This window comes from Lissotriton vulgaris, chromosome 6, assembly GCF_964263255.1.
Source record: "Lissotriton vulgaris chromosome 6, aLisVul1.2, whole genome shotgun sequence".
NCBI classification, from domain to species: Eukaryota; Metazoa; Chordata; class Amphibia; order Caudata; family Salamandridae; genus Lissotriton; species Lissotriton vulgaris.
The window spans coordinates 833,483,647-833,496,934 of NC_141694.1; the positions used below are offsets into that span (position 1 = coordinate 833,483,647).

Consider the following 13,288-nt stretch of genomic DNA (forward strand, 5'->3'; position numbering starts at 1 on the left):
AATATTAACACGGGACAGAGTAGAAGTGGGTGGAATTCCTATAGTTGGGCGCCCAGTACATATTGTTTGAGGTGAAGGGCAACAAGTTTTCTTGTGTATTTTGTAATTGGGACAAGTAGGCCCAACCCCCTGCAGCACAAATCCTTTGGCTGCCAGTTTGCAGTACCACATTATGGATCAGGGAAGGGCACGGTCTGCAGTTAAGGTAATATTTTAGTCCACGTGTTAATGCTGTTGAAACTTGTATTTATGGATCATTAATTGAAAGCCTTTATTATTAGGGTGAGTGCTCTAGGTAAATGTTGGAAGCTCCGACTGCACTACTAACAAGGTTCCAGTATAAAAATGTGTACATACGTTTTCAAAGTTTAGCAATATGAGGCTATGTATAATGCTCCCAGAATTCCCTCCGGTTTGATGTAAATATTTGCAGAAGCTTGAAAGCTAGACTGATGAATCTTTGCATTCAAAATAAAATGAAAATAAAAATTAAAGCAGGAAAATAAATATTTTGCTAAACTACTTTCAAATTTCAGGTACCATTTCTTTGCAGCATCATTTTGTAACATGTGCTGCGGCCTGCTAGTATTTACTAAAACTATTCATAATGGAAAATCAGTGTAACCAGTTTCAATAAGATTATGGGAAACAAAAATAAACAAGCACTGGCAAAGCGAGAAGGTCTGATATTGGAGGTCAGCTTTTTAGTTTTGTCAATGTGTGACTTGTTTTGGCATAGTTTTTGTAAAACCTTATTGGTGTGGGAGCTCCCAGGCCCTCACGATTATAACAAACATTGGCATAAGCAAAAATGGTTTTTGGTCTCAAAAAGCATACACTGCAACTGTAGTTACTGGTAGTGAGTAAAACTTCTTTGTGCAGATATGCTTCTTGTGAAAAAGCAGAATGCTGTCACTCACAGTGAAGCCAGCCAATAGAGAGAGAGAGAGAGAGAGAGAGAGAGAGAGAGAGAGAGAGAGAGTTTTAATAAACACAAAAGGTCGCGGTCAACGCCAGACCAAATTAGGGACCCAATTTTTAAATAAAGTCTCAAAAGTGCACCCATTGTATATGTCCTTCCATTAAGTGCAGCTATACTGCTTTCTTGAATTTCCAAGAATTTACAGAAGTAGGACAAGAAATAGAAGTCCTAGAAATTATTTGTGAACTGCATTTTAGCATGGGCAAAAATGCATGTGTTGATTTGGTCATGCGAAAATCGGATGCTTCCAAGTTCACTTTCCCGCCAAACACTTTTTCCCCAAATCTGGAGGAAGGTTTACGTCTGCCATTGTCAGGAGAAAATTTCAAACATTTCTCAGTAAAGGAAAAGATTAGAGAAGAGTACTTGAAAACCCTTAACACATGCAAGTTAGTAGGTTTTCTCGGACTCAAATAGGCATTATAACCCTGGAACTATTGCTTACCACTACTTTCAGTCCCAGTATGTAGATCTGCGGAAACATCGCAACATAAGGGGATTCCGAGTATTCAAACACTACTATGGTATGAACCCTGACATAATCAGAGAGGCTATATCAGAGCTCTTATATAATGAGATTTCTGCCATAATTTGACGCCGCACTACATGGCTCCAAAGGGACAAGTGGATTTTGTTTCAGGACAAGTAGATCTGTGAAGCAACCTGCCCCATGGACAAGTAGATAGTTTATTAAATTCCACTCCCCTGGAGAATTATACAATTGAGAAAATAACATCTGTTTATGATTCTTTTATCAATAGTGTGCACTTGGGCGTGATGTGATGTGATGTGATGTGAAAGGCATTTATAAAGCGCAGCATACACTATACAGTTTCTTGGCGCTGAGGCAGAAGGACAGTAGGCCACCACCTGGGCAGTGTGGGGGAGAAAAAGGCAGAAGCAAGGGTGAAGGCAGAGAGGAGTGAGAGGGACCGGAAAAGAGGAGGAGAATTTTCAGTTTTAATTATAAGCTGAGCGAAATAGGTGAGTCTTAAGGAGGGATCTGAAGTGGGTGTAGAGCGAAGCCGACCTTATGTCCAGGGGGAGGGCGTTCCAGAGAGATGGAGCTAGGAACGAGAATCTTAAGCCTCCCCATTTCTTGCGCTTGACTCTGGGGACTTTGAGAAGGGCCAGGTGAGCAGAGCGCAGATTACGGGAGAGGACATAAGGATGAATGAGCGAGGAGATGAACGTAGGGCCTAAGCCGGCCAGAGATTTGAAGATGAGGCAGCCTAACTTGAATTTGCAGCGTTCAGAAACAGGGAGCCAGTGCAGGGACTTTAGCAAAGGGCGAGTGTGGTGGTGCCTCGGTTGATGGAAAATGAGGCGGGCTGCCTGATTCTGAACAAGCTGCAGACGTTTGAGTTGGTTGTCAGGGATGCCAACGTACAAGGAATTGGCGTAGTCAATTCTGGAGACGACTAACGCCAAGAGAGCCAAGGTAAGGGCTTCGGTGGTAAGGAAACACGCGATTTTACGGATTTTGCGCAGTTGGAAGAAGCAAGAGGAGACAGTAGCATTTATCTGGGGTTTCATCGAGAGATCTTTGCTGATAATGACCCCCAGACTTTTGGCCGAGTCAGTTGGGCGGGGGGGAAGGCCCAAGCTAGCGGGCCAGAAGTTAGAATTCCAAGGATTGGAGGGCCCTCCGACAAGAACCAATTCGGTCTTGTCGGGATTGAGTTTCAAGTGGTTTGCCCCGATCCAGTTGCTGATGTGGCAGAGGGTGGCTTGGAAGTCGGAGACTGACTGGTCCGAAGAGTCGATGTTAAAGACTAGCTGGATGTCATTCGCGTAGTTGAACGCGGTGACATTCTTTTCTCGGAGGGAACTGATCAGAGGGGTGAGGTATAGGTTAAAAAGGAGTGGGGATAGAGAGGAGCCCTGTGGCACGCCGCACGTCAACCCTACCCTATCCGTGGAGAACTGGGATAGCCTGACCACTTGTTGGCGGCTGGTGAGGAATGCGCGGACCCAATCAAGGGCAGAGCCCCCTATCCCAGCCTGCCTGACACGGTCGACCAGGATGACATGGTCGACCGTGTCGAAGGCGGCCGACAGATCTAGGAGCACCAAAGCCTGACTGGTGTTAGAGTCGGCTCCCCTGCGCAGTTCTTCCATGACAGAGAGAATGACCATCTCTGTGAAGTGGGCGGGTCTGAACCCGGCCTGTTGGGAGTCGAGAAAGTGAGACTGCTCAACAAACGAGCTCAGGGTGTTAGTGACATGGGTCTCGAGCACCTTACTGAGGTAAGGGAGGAGGGAGATGGGGCGAAAGTTGCTCATGATCGTGGGGTCAGCTGTTGTTTTTTTTAGGATAGGCACTACCTCGGCTGTCTTGAAGGTGCTAGGGACTAGGCCGAGAGTAAGGGAGTTATTCAGGAGTGCCAAAGGGGGGGGGGGGGAGTAGAGCAGGCAGTAAAGGCCTCGCGTAGGATCTTAGGGGGACAACAGTCGGTGGGAGAGCCTGAGGTGACTTTGCTAAGGAGAGCGGGGAAGTCCGCCTCCGAAATGAGGGGGATTTGAGTGATATTGGCCGGTACCCCGCGAGTAAGGCTGTAAAAACAGCGTGGATTTTGTGTTCGAAAGAGAGGGACAGTGATTTAAAACCCCTAAGCCTACCAGGAGACTTGCCGGTCCTCAACTCTGCCCCCAGCGACCTGAGCAGACCTGTGAAAGCTTCCGCCCTGCTGCTCCATTCAGGCTGAGCCCTCCTGCCACCGCACCGCAATTCCATCAGCGGCCGCAGTAGAGAGGAACTCGCCTTCCCAGGGGGCCGTGTCAGCGCGCATTGGAGCGCGTCAGCATCAAGCGCCAGGCGGCGCTACAAAACGGGGGCACGCCCGGCCATCCAGGCACCTTGTGTTCGAAAGAGAGGGACAGTGATTTAAAACCCCTAAGCCTACCAGGAGACTTGCCGGTCCTCAACTCTGCCCCCAGCGACCTGAGCAGACCTGTGAAAGCTTCCGTCCTGCTGCTCCATTCAGGCTGAGCCCTCCTGCCGCCGCACCGCAATTCCATCAGCGGCCGCAGTAGAGAGGAACTCGCCTTCCCAGGGGGCCATGTCAGCGCGCATAGGAGCGCGTCAGCATCAAGCGCCAGGCGGCGCTACAAAACGGGGGCACGCCCGTAATGCGGGACGCGAGCGGGACGCCCGGACGAAGCCCGGACAAAGGGCGGGCCGTCTGTGGCCGTCCGAGGACGTAGAGGTCGGGTTGGGTCCACTGCCCTAACATCTCAGCCAGCTAAACAAGTAGGACATTGCTTACTACCTATTTTGTGCCACTGTGTATCTTGAGAGCAACAGTAGACATTTACTGTGGGCCATTGAGATCTATAAGTAATTATACCTAACTGCTGAAATTCAACAACTTGCAACATGACCACGAGAGGTAGCAGAAGTAAGACCGCCGCGGGAACAGCGGCAGTCCTAGGGCCAATAGACAGCTTCATAACTAGAACACATGACGCCATTGTTACAACGAAGAGTATCGCATGACTTGAGCATTGCCAAACGCTCCTCTTCAGGAAGCATTAAATTTGCTGCCACTCCCGGCAAATCTAATGCAACTAATGCAGTTACCACTCAGGAAATCCAACATGACCCCCACATACTAACAAACGAGGTTGATCTTTCAGTGTCAGATACCTCTACCAATTGCGACTTAAGCACTGACCTAGAGAGATCCCCAGCCCTTAATGTGGCCTTAACACCCGAAATTGTGGATGATACACAAGAGAATGAATCAACCCACATACAAGCGGGAGCAATTCCGAAATTAACTAAGCAATTGACTTTAGCTATCCCTCGGGCCTCAAAGAAGCACCAACGTGTGAGTCAGCAGAAAAGTAAGGGGACATCCAACGAAATACATCAACCCCCAGGGATTTCAGATACAAACCTAGGGGAAGAACATAGGGACAAGCTTGAAACTACCATAGGCAGCGATCAGCTGATCGAGCGAATTGGGGACCTTCTAAGTATATACCTGTCACCAGTCGAAACTAGGCTTGCCCGACTGGAAAAACAAATTGGAGAATTAATATCCCTAAACACTAAACCTGCACCTACTGCTCCTCAAAATATTACAGCACCTCGAAACCTTAAACCAAATAGCAGTAAAGTAACTATCCCTCAACCAAAACCCATCCCTACCCCAGCAACTATCCCGAAACAGAACCCTCCCAGCAATAATTCTACAGCTATAAATAAACCCCCATCATCTAACAATTCTTCTTTCACTCCTAACACGAACATTCAATCAGCCACCAACCAGTCAGGGAATTCTCACGTACCACCCCAACAAGGATCACAGGCATCCATGCAATCCAATCACATGGCCGCAAAGATCCAGCAGCCGAAGATACCGTATGAACAACCATACAGGTCACGACAGATCCCTACACGCATTACCCTCCCCCCTGAATGTGGAGCCTATGTAATTGTATTGGTAAACGTACCGACACTCAAACAAGAACAGAGTGAAACCACAATGTCCCTAAAAAACAAAATACTACATTGGTTAAGTTTGAACTGTAACTTCCCTATAGAATGCGCTGGGGAAATCTCTCATACACAAAGAGTAGGCTGGATAGGCCCCTTACGGAAAAAATTCGAGGGGGATTGTGTAGCGATTACTTTTAGAAATCCTCAGTGGGCCGAAAAGACACTAGCCAAGGCCCCTCCACCTTCTACATGGGAATTCAACACAACCCTTCTCCCATTAAGTTATTTCTACAGGCACTTATTAAATACAAATAACAGTATTTTGCCTATCCCTATGAATTCGTTCCCAGAAAGGACCTTTCCCTCCGACTCTTATCTTCCCACATCCTTTCAGAATCCCAAATTTCTTTATCCAACAGGCTCGGTACAGTGGCATCAGAGTCAAACGCTCATACCTCCCGTTATTCATCCTTATCTCACTGAATCCTCTTACCAAGAGAATGGAGATAATCGATGGAGGCAAGCGGCCTTGCCACTACCCACTCCTTATAATATACCGACTTACAATAGATTCAATGCTCTTTCTGGCTTAGATTTTAATGATTGACTCTACAGCTTATATCCTAATAGGGAACCCCCACAACCCTCTAATACAGAGACGATCTTACTATCTACAACATGTAGTATTTCTGAAAAAAAGGCAACCCACCTAATTTCAACCATTGACACAGTTAATTGTTCAATAACAAAACACTACAAGACAGATGCTCTGGTCACTGTAACATCGGCTTCCACTACCTTGGAAGCTGTAGATCTGACATCTGATATAAGTAACCCCGCTGACCCTATTCCAAACATCTTGCAGATTTATTTCACATTTTGGAATATCGCAGGTCTTTCCGCAAAAAAGACAAACCCTGGTTTCCTGACCCAGATCAATTTGAGCGGTTGTATCTGCCTTCAGGAGACCTGGGCTATAAAGCCAATACATATGGTGGGCTTTAAAACCTTCTGGTCATCAGCAAAGAAATCAATCTCTGGTAGAAACAGCGGAGGCTTAGTCACCTACATTACAAACACCCTTCCTGTCGATGAGGTACTCCCCCTAAGACTAGATGTGAACTTTCAGATCATAGTACTAAAGGTTACTAAACAAAGATTTTACTTAATTGTAAACTTTTATAATAATCTTTCTCAGGCAGACACGATTATTCTTCTCCCAGAGATCTCGGCAATATTACAAGAACAACGTACAAAATACATCAAACAGTCATGTACGATAATTTGGGGAGGAGATTTTAATCTCCACTTATGCAGTGACAGCAACAATAAGAAGTGTGGCATCAGTAATGAGGCTGACGTAAATCTTATGCACTTCACACACTCTAATGTGGGAGAAACGATGACTGAAGTCATGGCTGAATTAGAGCTGAGTTTTGCCAATGAAATAAAGACTCCAACTGTTCCCTTTCAGTCCACATTCAACGGGAGAGGACTAATAAGCCTAATTGACTTTATATTAATCTCAACACCCACAGGATTTACCATAGAAGAATTTGAGGTCCTCAAAAATCCTTTAAGTGACCACTTTCCAATTACTATGGGTCTTGCTGAAATAAAAACAAATAAACCATATGATATTATGACCGCCTTAAACCAACGTGAGCTAGCACTAGGCTCCTTGAATGGCTACACACTGAAGTGGGGTAATATCGATAAGGAAATAACAACCAGAAAAATAGTCACATACAATCAAGCTGACATCACAAACTGTCTGGATCCTACTACACAACCAAGGGAAGTCATAAAGAGCTTCCTGGCAATCGCAAAAAGTATACAAAAAGAACTTACCAGGACGCATAAACAAAAGCTTCACACAAGGAAAGGTTGGTTTAACTCAGCATATACAAAAGCATCCACACGTTTAAAGGAAGCCTTAAACAGTGATCACAGGGATAGAGCTGAAATCAGTAGACTCAGAAAGGAGTACACGGCTGCCCTAAACAACAGGAAAAAAGAAATAAAAGCTGAACTATGGTTACGTCTTACCCAAAGCTCGGAACTAAAAGACAGCACCACGTTCTGGCAGGTAGTTCGCTCCCCATTCTTAACTGATAAAGACAATTCTCCTTCTATTGATGTCGCCATAAGTGAGCAAGAATGGGTGAGGCACTTCACAAAAGTCTTTTCCAAAGACCCGATTGAAGACACAGACCACCCTGAACTTTTGTCACACATCATCTACCCAATAAATCTCCAACTATCTCACGAAGAGGTTCAAAAAGCCTTAAAATTTTCAAAAATAGCCAAAGCCCCTGGCCCGGACGGCGTTCCCGTTGATATTTTTAAATATCTCCCAGATTTATGGACTCCTTTATTAACCAACGTCCTCAATGCCACTACTGAAGTGGGCCTTCTAGACTCTTGGAGAACTTCGACGTTGGTACCGATATTCAAAAAAGGAGATCGAAACAGTCCATTATGCTATAGACCGATCTCCCTCCTGAACTCGCTAGGAAAGATGGCAGGACGAATACTCCTCGAGCGACTCCAGGAGTGGGCCACCGACCATAGCATCATTTCAGACCTACAATACGGTTTCCGGGAGGGGCTAGGAACAGTTGACCAGGCCTTAAATCTTTCCCTATTGGCGGGCAAATACGTGGAAGCTAAAGGCTCTTCTCTTCATATGGTATACGTAGATCTCTCCACAGCGTTTGATTGCGTGGCACACTCAACGCTGTGGAGCATTATTTTGAAGATGGGAGTTCCCACTCCAATAGTGGACTTTCTTCGAGAACTGTATACAGGCACCACAGGCAGGGTAAGATTCGGGGTGAGAGGTGAGCTCACGGACACTTTCAGGGTGGAAAAGGGGGTCAGGCAGGGGTGTGTACTGGCCCCTTTCTATTCACCCTTTATACTAATGGCTTGGAGGCTGCCATGCTTCAAGGCAGTAAATATCTTCCTTTGATAGCTCGTCAGCAGATACCAGCGCTCTTATATGCCGATGACGCTGTTATTTTAGCAAGAACGCCAATTGAATTACAACTGGCCCTGAATAGATACTGCGCCTTCATGGCAAGTTTGAATTTGAACTAAATGCAAAAAAAACTTACACAATGCACGCGGGGGAGAAAAGAAACGCAAAAAACAGGAAACTGCGTGTACAGGGCGAACCACTGGATAGGACCACAACCTATCCCTATTTAGGGATTGTTATTGATAAAAAATTTAACTGGAACCCAGCTATCAACGCAAGGAAACTTTCATTTCTCCGAGAGACATCTTCACTAAAAATCTTCGCACAAAGACTGGGGCAGCGACCACTCAAAGAACTGCTGCAAATATATAACTCAAAATGTATAAGTACGGCAACATATGGGGCGGGGATATGGGGCTTTGCAAATGTGGATCCAATACAAAAAATTGAGAACTCCTTTTTAAGATACCTGTTGGCGGTACCAAAAAGTTGCTCCACCTATGCCTGCCACACAGAGCTGGGCATTGACTACATTACATACACTATAAAATTGCAGCCAATAATGTTGTGGCGCAGAATATGGGTCACTGAGCAGTGCCAACTGACCAGGGCGATCATTCAAGACATCTTAACACTGGATCAATGTAAGAAAATCAAATGGTTGTCCTACGTAAAAGCGTTTTTAACAGATTTAGGTTATAGGAAGTATTTTGACCACCCGCTACTGATAAAAGAAATCCCAAAAAAGAACTTGAAAAGGGAGTGTCTTGTTCACCTGCGTCAGTTACGATTACTATCCGAGGTCCATAAACCATCTGTTCAACACTCTTTACTAGCGCAGACTGTGTTTACCGCTGAACCCTATCTGAACTTCAAATTAACACAGTATGAAAAAATGCTGCTCACCCGCTTTAGATTTGATCTGTTCCATTTACTGGTTGCATTTCCAAAGCAAAATGTCTGGACATCCACATTTTCTACGTGCCCCTGTGATCTAGTGTCCCCACAAACAACGATACACACAATGTTATTCTGTAAGTTTTTTACTGAACCCCGTAAACGTTGGATACTGCCCATCCTGAAACTCTGGGGCCTCCGACAGTGCCGTCCTGCATACCTGGCACTTCAATACCTTGAAAACGAAAACTATGCCAAAGCGATCGTACTTTTTCTTAAATTCTGTATAGGCCATCGTACAAATCTTTGAGCACGAACTATACCGCAGCTTTGCACAAATGAAAGAATGCTAGGCAACAGGAAAACTGTATGTTATTATAAGGTCGAAAAAACTTATATAAATTGAGATGCTGCTGCTCTTTTTTAAATACTTTTTAACAAATGTATTTTTAATGGTTTTTAACTTTTGTAAATCTTGTAATTTGCATATTGTGAACTTTTATGGTGTTTTTCTCAAAACTACCGAATAAAGTTATTATTGAATTGAGTGAGGGAGTGGGGTTTAAGGGGGTCAACGTGGGGGTTAGTAGGGGACCCAGAGGAATCAGGAGGGGGCAGCACCAGGATGCTGTTTTTAATTTTTGCGATCTTCTCAACGAAGAAGTGATTGAGAGAATCACAGAGCCCCTGGGAAGGGAGAGGTTTGATGGAGACCCTATCGGGGTGAGATAGCTCCTCCTCAATCGAAAAGATGTTTTTAGCTTTATTGGCTGACTCCACAATTTTGTTGGAAAAGTATGTGGTTTTGGCTAGCGCTATTGAGGACTTTTACCCTTTAAGTAGGGTTAAGAACTCTAGCCTAGCTTCGGGGGCATAATTTTTGCGCCAGTGACGCTCGGCCTGTCTGAGACCAAGTTTTAAGACTTTAAGATCCTCGGTGAACCATTTCTGAGCGTCATGGGGGCGTTTGATTTTGACCCGTTTGAGGGGGGCGACCACGTCACTGGCGGACTCAAGCCAGTGACTTAGATTTGAAGCTTGAGTGTCTATTGAGTCGGATTCAGGGGGAAGGGAGAAACTGAGTAGGTCAATGAATTGGCTGATGTCAGCTTTATTCCAGTTTCGGGCTGAGAAATTGGTTTCCAGGGGCCTGCTGGGGCAGGTAGGAGCTTTGAGGGAGAAGGAGATAAGGGAGTGGTCGGATCATACACACAGCAGTATGAGGGGGGCCGAGATCTCTAGGTTGGAGGTCTAGACCTGGTCCAGTATGTGGCCTTTCGAGTGTGTGGCAGTATTAACATGTTGGCAACAGTTCAAACTGCGAAGTAGATCGGAGAAGGTCGCCGAACAGGCGCTTTCCTTCTCATCCTGGGGCCAGTAGTTGAAGTCTCCGAGGACTAGAGTTTTAGAGTTGTTAATGACTACCTGAGATAAGAGATCTCCGAACATAGATGGAAAGTCAGGCATGGACTGAGGAGGGCGGTAGACTAAAACACAGGTAAGGGATGATACTGAGGATTCCAGTCTAAGTGCTAGGCAATCGACCTGGGTAATAGAGGGTACGGTGAGGATGGAAAATCTAATAGGGAGCTTGATGATCGCTGCCACTCCCCCCTGGGTTTGCCTGAGGCCCTGTTGGCTTGAAGGATGTAGTAGCCCGGCGGGATGGCAGCCAGGATGTCGGGGGAGGTTCCGTCATGCAGCCAGGTTTTGGTTAAAAACAGTATGTCGGGCCTGTCGGTCTCTAAGAGGTGATAGATTTCCGTCTGATGTTTTGCTAGTGAGCGGGTGTTGAGGTAGCTCACTTTAAGCTCGAGACTGGGGGGGTAGTGAACGGGGGGGGAGTGAGAGGCGGATTGAAGAGGGGTAGAGGCCGTGACGGCGTTAAGCTCGGGAAAGTTTTCTCGAGCGTGTCCCAGGCCCAGATGCTCAAGCTGCGTGCAGGTGGTCGGGGCTAGGGGCCAGGGGGCATGCAGGTCGAGCAAGTCAGCAGAGGAGTATTGGGTGAAATAGACAGGGTGACGTGCCCCATGCCCCGGTCTGTCGCGGACAGGCGCAGATGGGCTTGCCTTAGGCGCGCCTTCGGCGCGCAGACGGCGCGCCCGCTGCGCTCATCCACTGCGCCTCCGGGTAATGCACATTGATGAATGGAGTGGGAAGGCGTGGCCTCAGTGAAGTGGGCGTGGCCAATGTTTGCCGCAAAATGGCGCCGAAGAGTTCCTCTGCCCCCGGCAGCGCTAAAATCCGCAGCGCGGGGTTTTTGTGAGGACTACTGAGGGGAGAAGTGCCCAGAATGAATGACAGTGCAGATTAAAAAACAAGTAAATACAGTGAGGAAATTTTCTTTTAAGAACAATTGCGAGCGTTTTCCTCCCGGCTTTGCCTCAGGAGTAACGGCATCCTAGTGCGCGGCTAGTAGATCAGCGCGCCTTTTAAAGGGACTGTGTCGAGGTGGGCGTGGCCTCACTGAAGTGGGCGTGACCAAGGTTTGGCGCGAAATGGCGCCGAAGAGTTCCTCTGCCCCCGGCAGCGCTAAAATCCGCAGCGCGGGGTTTTTGTGAGGACTACTGAGGGGAGAAGTGCCCAGAATGAATGACAGTGCAGATTAAAAAAAAAGTAAATACAGGGCCTGATTCACAGAATGAACTTAAGTCTCAGTCCTAAACTTACTACTATTTTGGTATTCACAGAATGCACTTACTACTTTTGGCATTCACAGAATGAACTTACTACTTTTGGTATTCACAGAAGTTAGGATTTTGTCTTAAGTTTGTCTTAAGACAGACTTAAGACATACTTAAGACAAAATCCTAACTTCTGTGAATACCAAAAGTAGTAAGTGCATTCTGTGAATGCCAAAAGTAGTAAGTGCATTCTGTGAATACCAAAATAGTAGTAAGTTTAGGATTGAGTCTTAAGTTCATTCTGTGAATCGGGCCCACAGTGAGTAAATTTTCTTTTAAGAACAATTGCGAGCGTTTTCCTCCCGGCTGTGCCTCAGGAGTAACGGCGTCCTAGTGTGCGGCTAGTAGATCTGCGCGCCTTTTAAAGGGACTGGGTCGAGGTGGGCGTGGCCTCACTGAAGTGGGCGTGGCCAAGGTTTGGCACGAAATGGCGCCGAAAAGTTCCTCTGCCCCCGGCAGCGCTAAAATCCGCAGCGCAGGGTTTTTGTGAGGACTACTGAGGGGAGAAGTGCCCAGAATGAATGACAGTGCAGATAAAAAAAAAAGTAAATACAGTGAGTAAATTTTCTTTTAAGAACAATTGCGAGCGTTTTCCTCCCGGCTGTGCCTCAGGAGTAACGGCGTGTATCGCATATGACAGGGATAGAAAATGGTGTTGAATGACAATGAGTTGCGCATGCCCAATAGACTTGGAATATAACCCAATGACCGGAAAAGTGAACTGCTGCCAAACAGCAAGGACAGAAGACATGGGAAAGTGAAGACGTGTATGCCTTGTTTATGGAGCCTGCACTGAAATTGTTATTAAAAATTGAAACAATATATGAATGTGAAAGGAAGCATGAATAAGCTAAAGGGGAAGGGTTTGCGAAACAATGGTACCTACATAAAAATGAATATGACAGCATAGTGTGATGAAAGCTCCCCTATCCCTGTTCAATCATATTCCGTATTTTATTAATATTTGCAACTATTGAGGGTGGGACATGTCGAAATGAAGACTATAACTAGAGTGAATGTTAGTGGTTTAATTCCCAAGCCAAGAGAAGCCAAGCTTACCGCTGCTGGGTCGAGAGAGGGAAGCTGGATCGAGCAAGATCAGGGAAAGAGAGGAGAGAGCAGTCTAGGAAGATTCAGGTCCGAATGACAGACTGATTAGATTAGAAGATTCGTAAGAACATCGAGGAGGGAGAGAGTGTAAGAGAGGGATGCGCCGTGGTACTTCAGGTTTGTAGAGAAGTCTAGTAAGTATCTGTCCTGTCCTGATCCTGTCTTATAATCTTTGTCTCCTGCTT

At 46.1% G+C, this 13,288-nt stretch overlaps 1 protein-coding gene across 1 annotated transcript in view; it reads right to left on the bottom strand.

Moving 5' to 3' along the window:
• LOC147708069 (potassium/sodium hyperpolarization-activated cyclic nucleotide-gated channel 1-like) overlaps nt 1-13,288 on the bottom strand; it is a 1,702,968-nt gene that overhangs the window by 1,511,320 nt on the left and 178,360 nt on the right. The gene's annotated exons all lie outside the window — the stretch shown is intronic.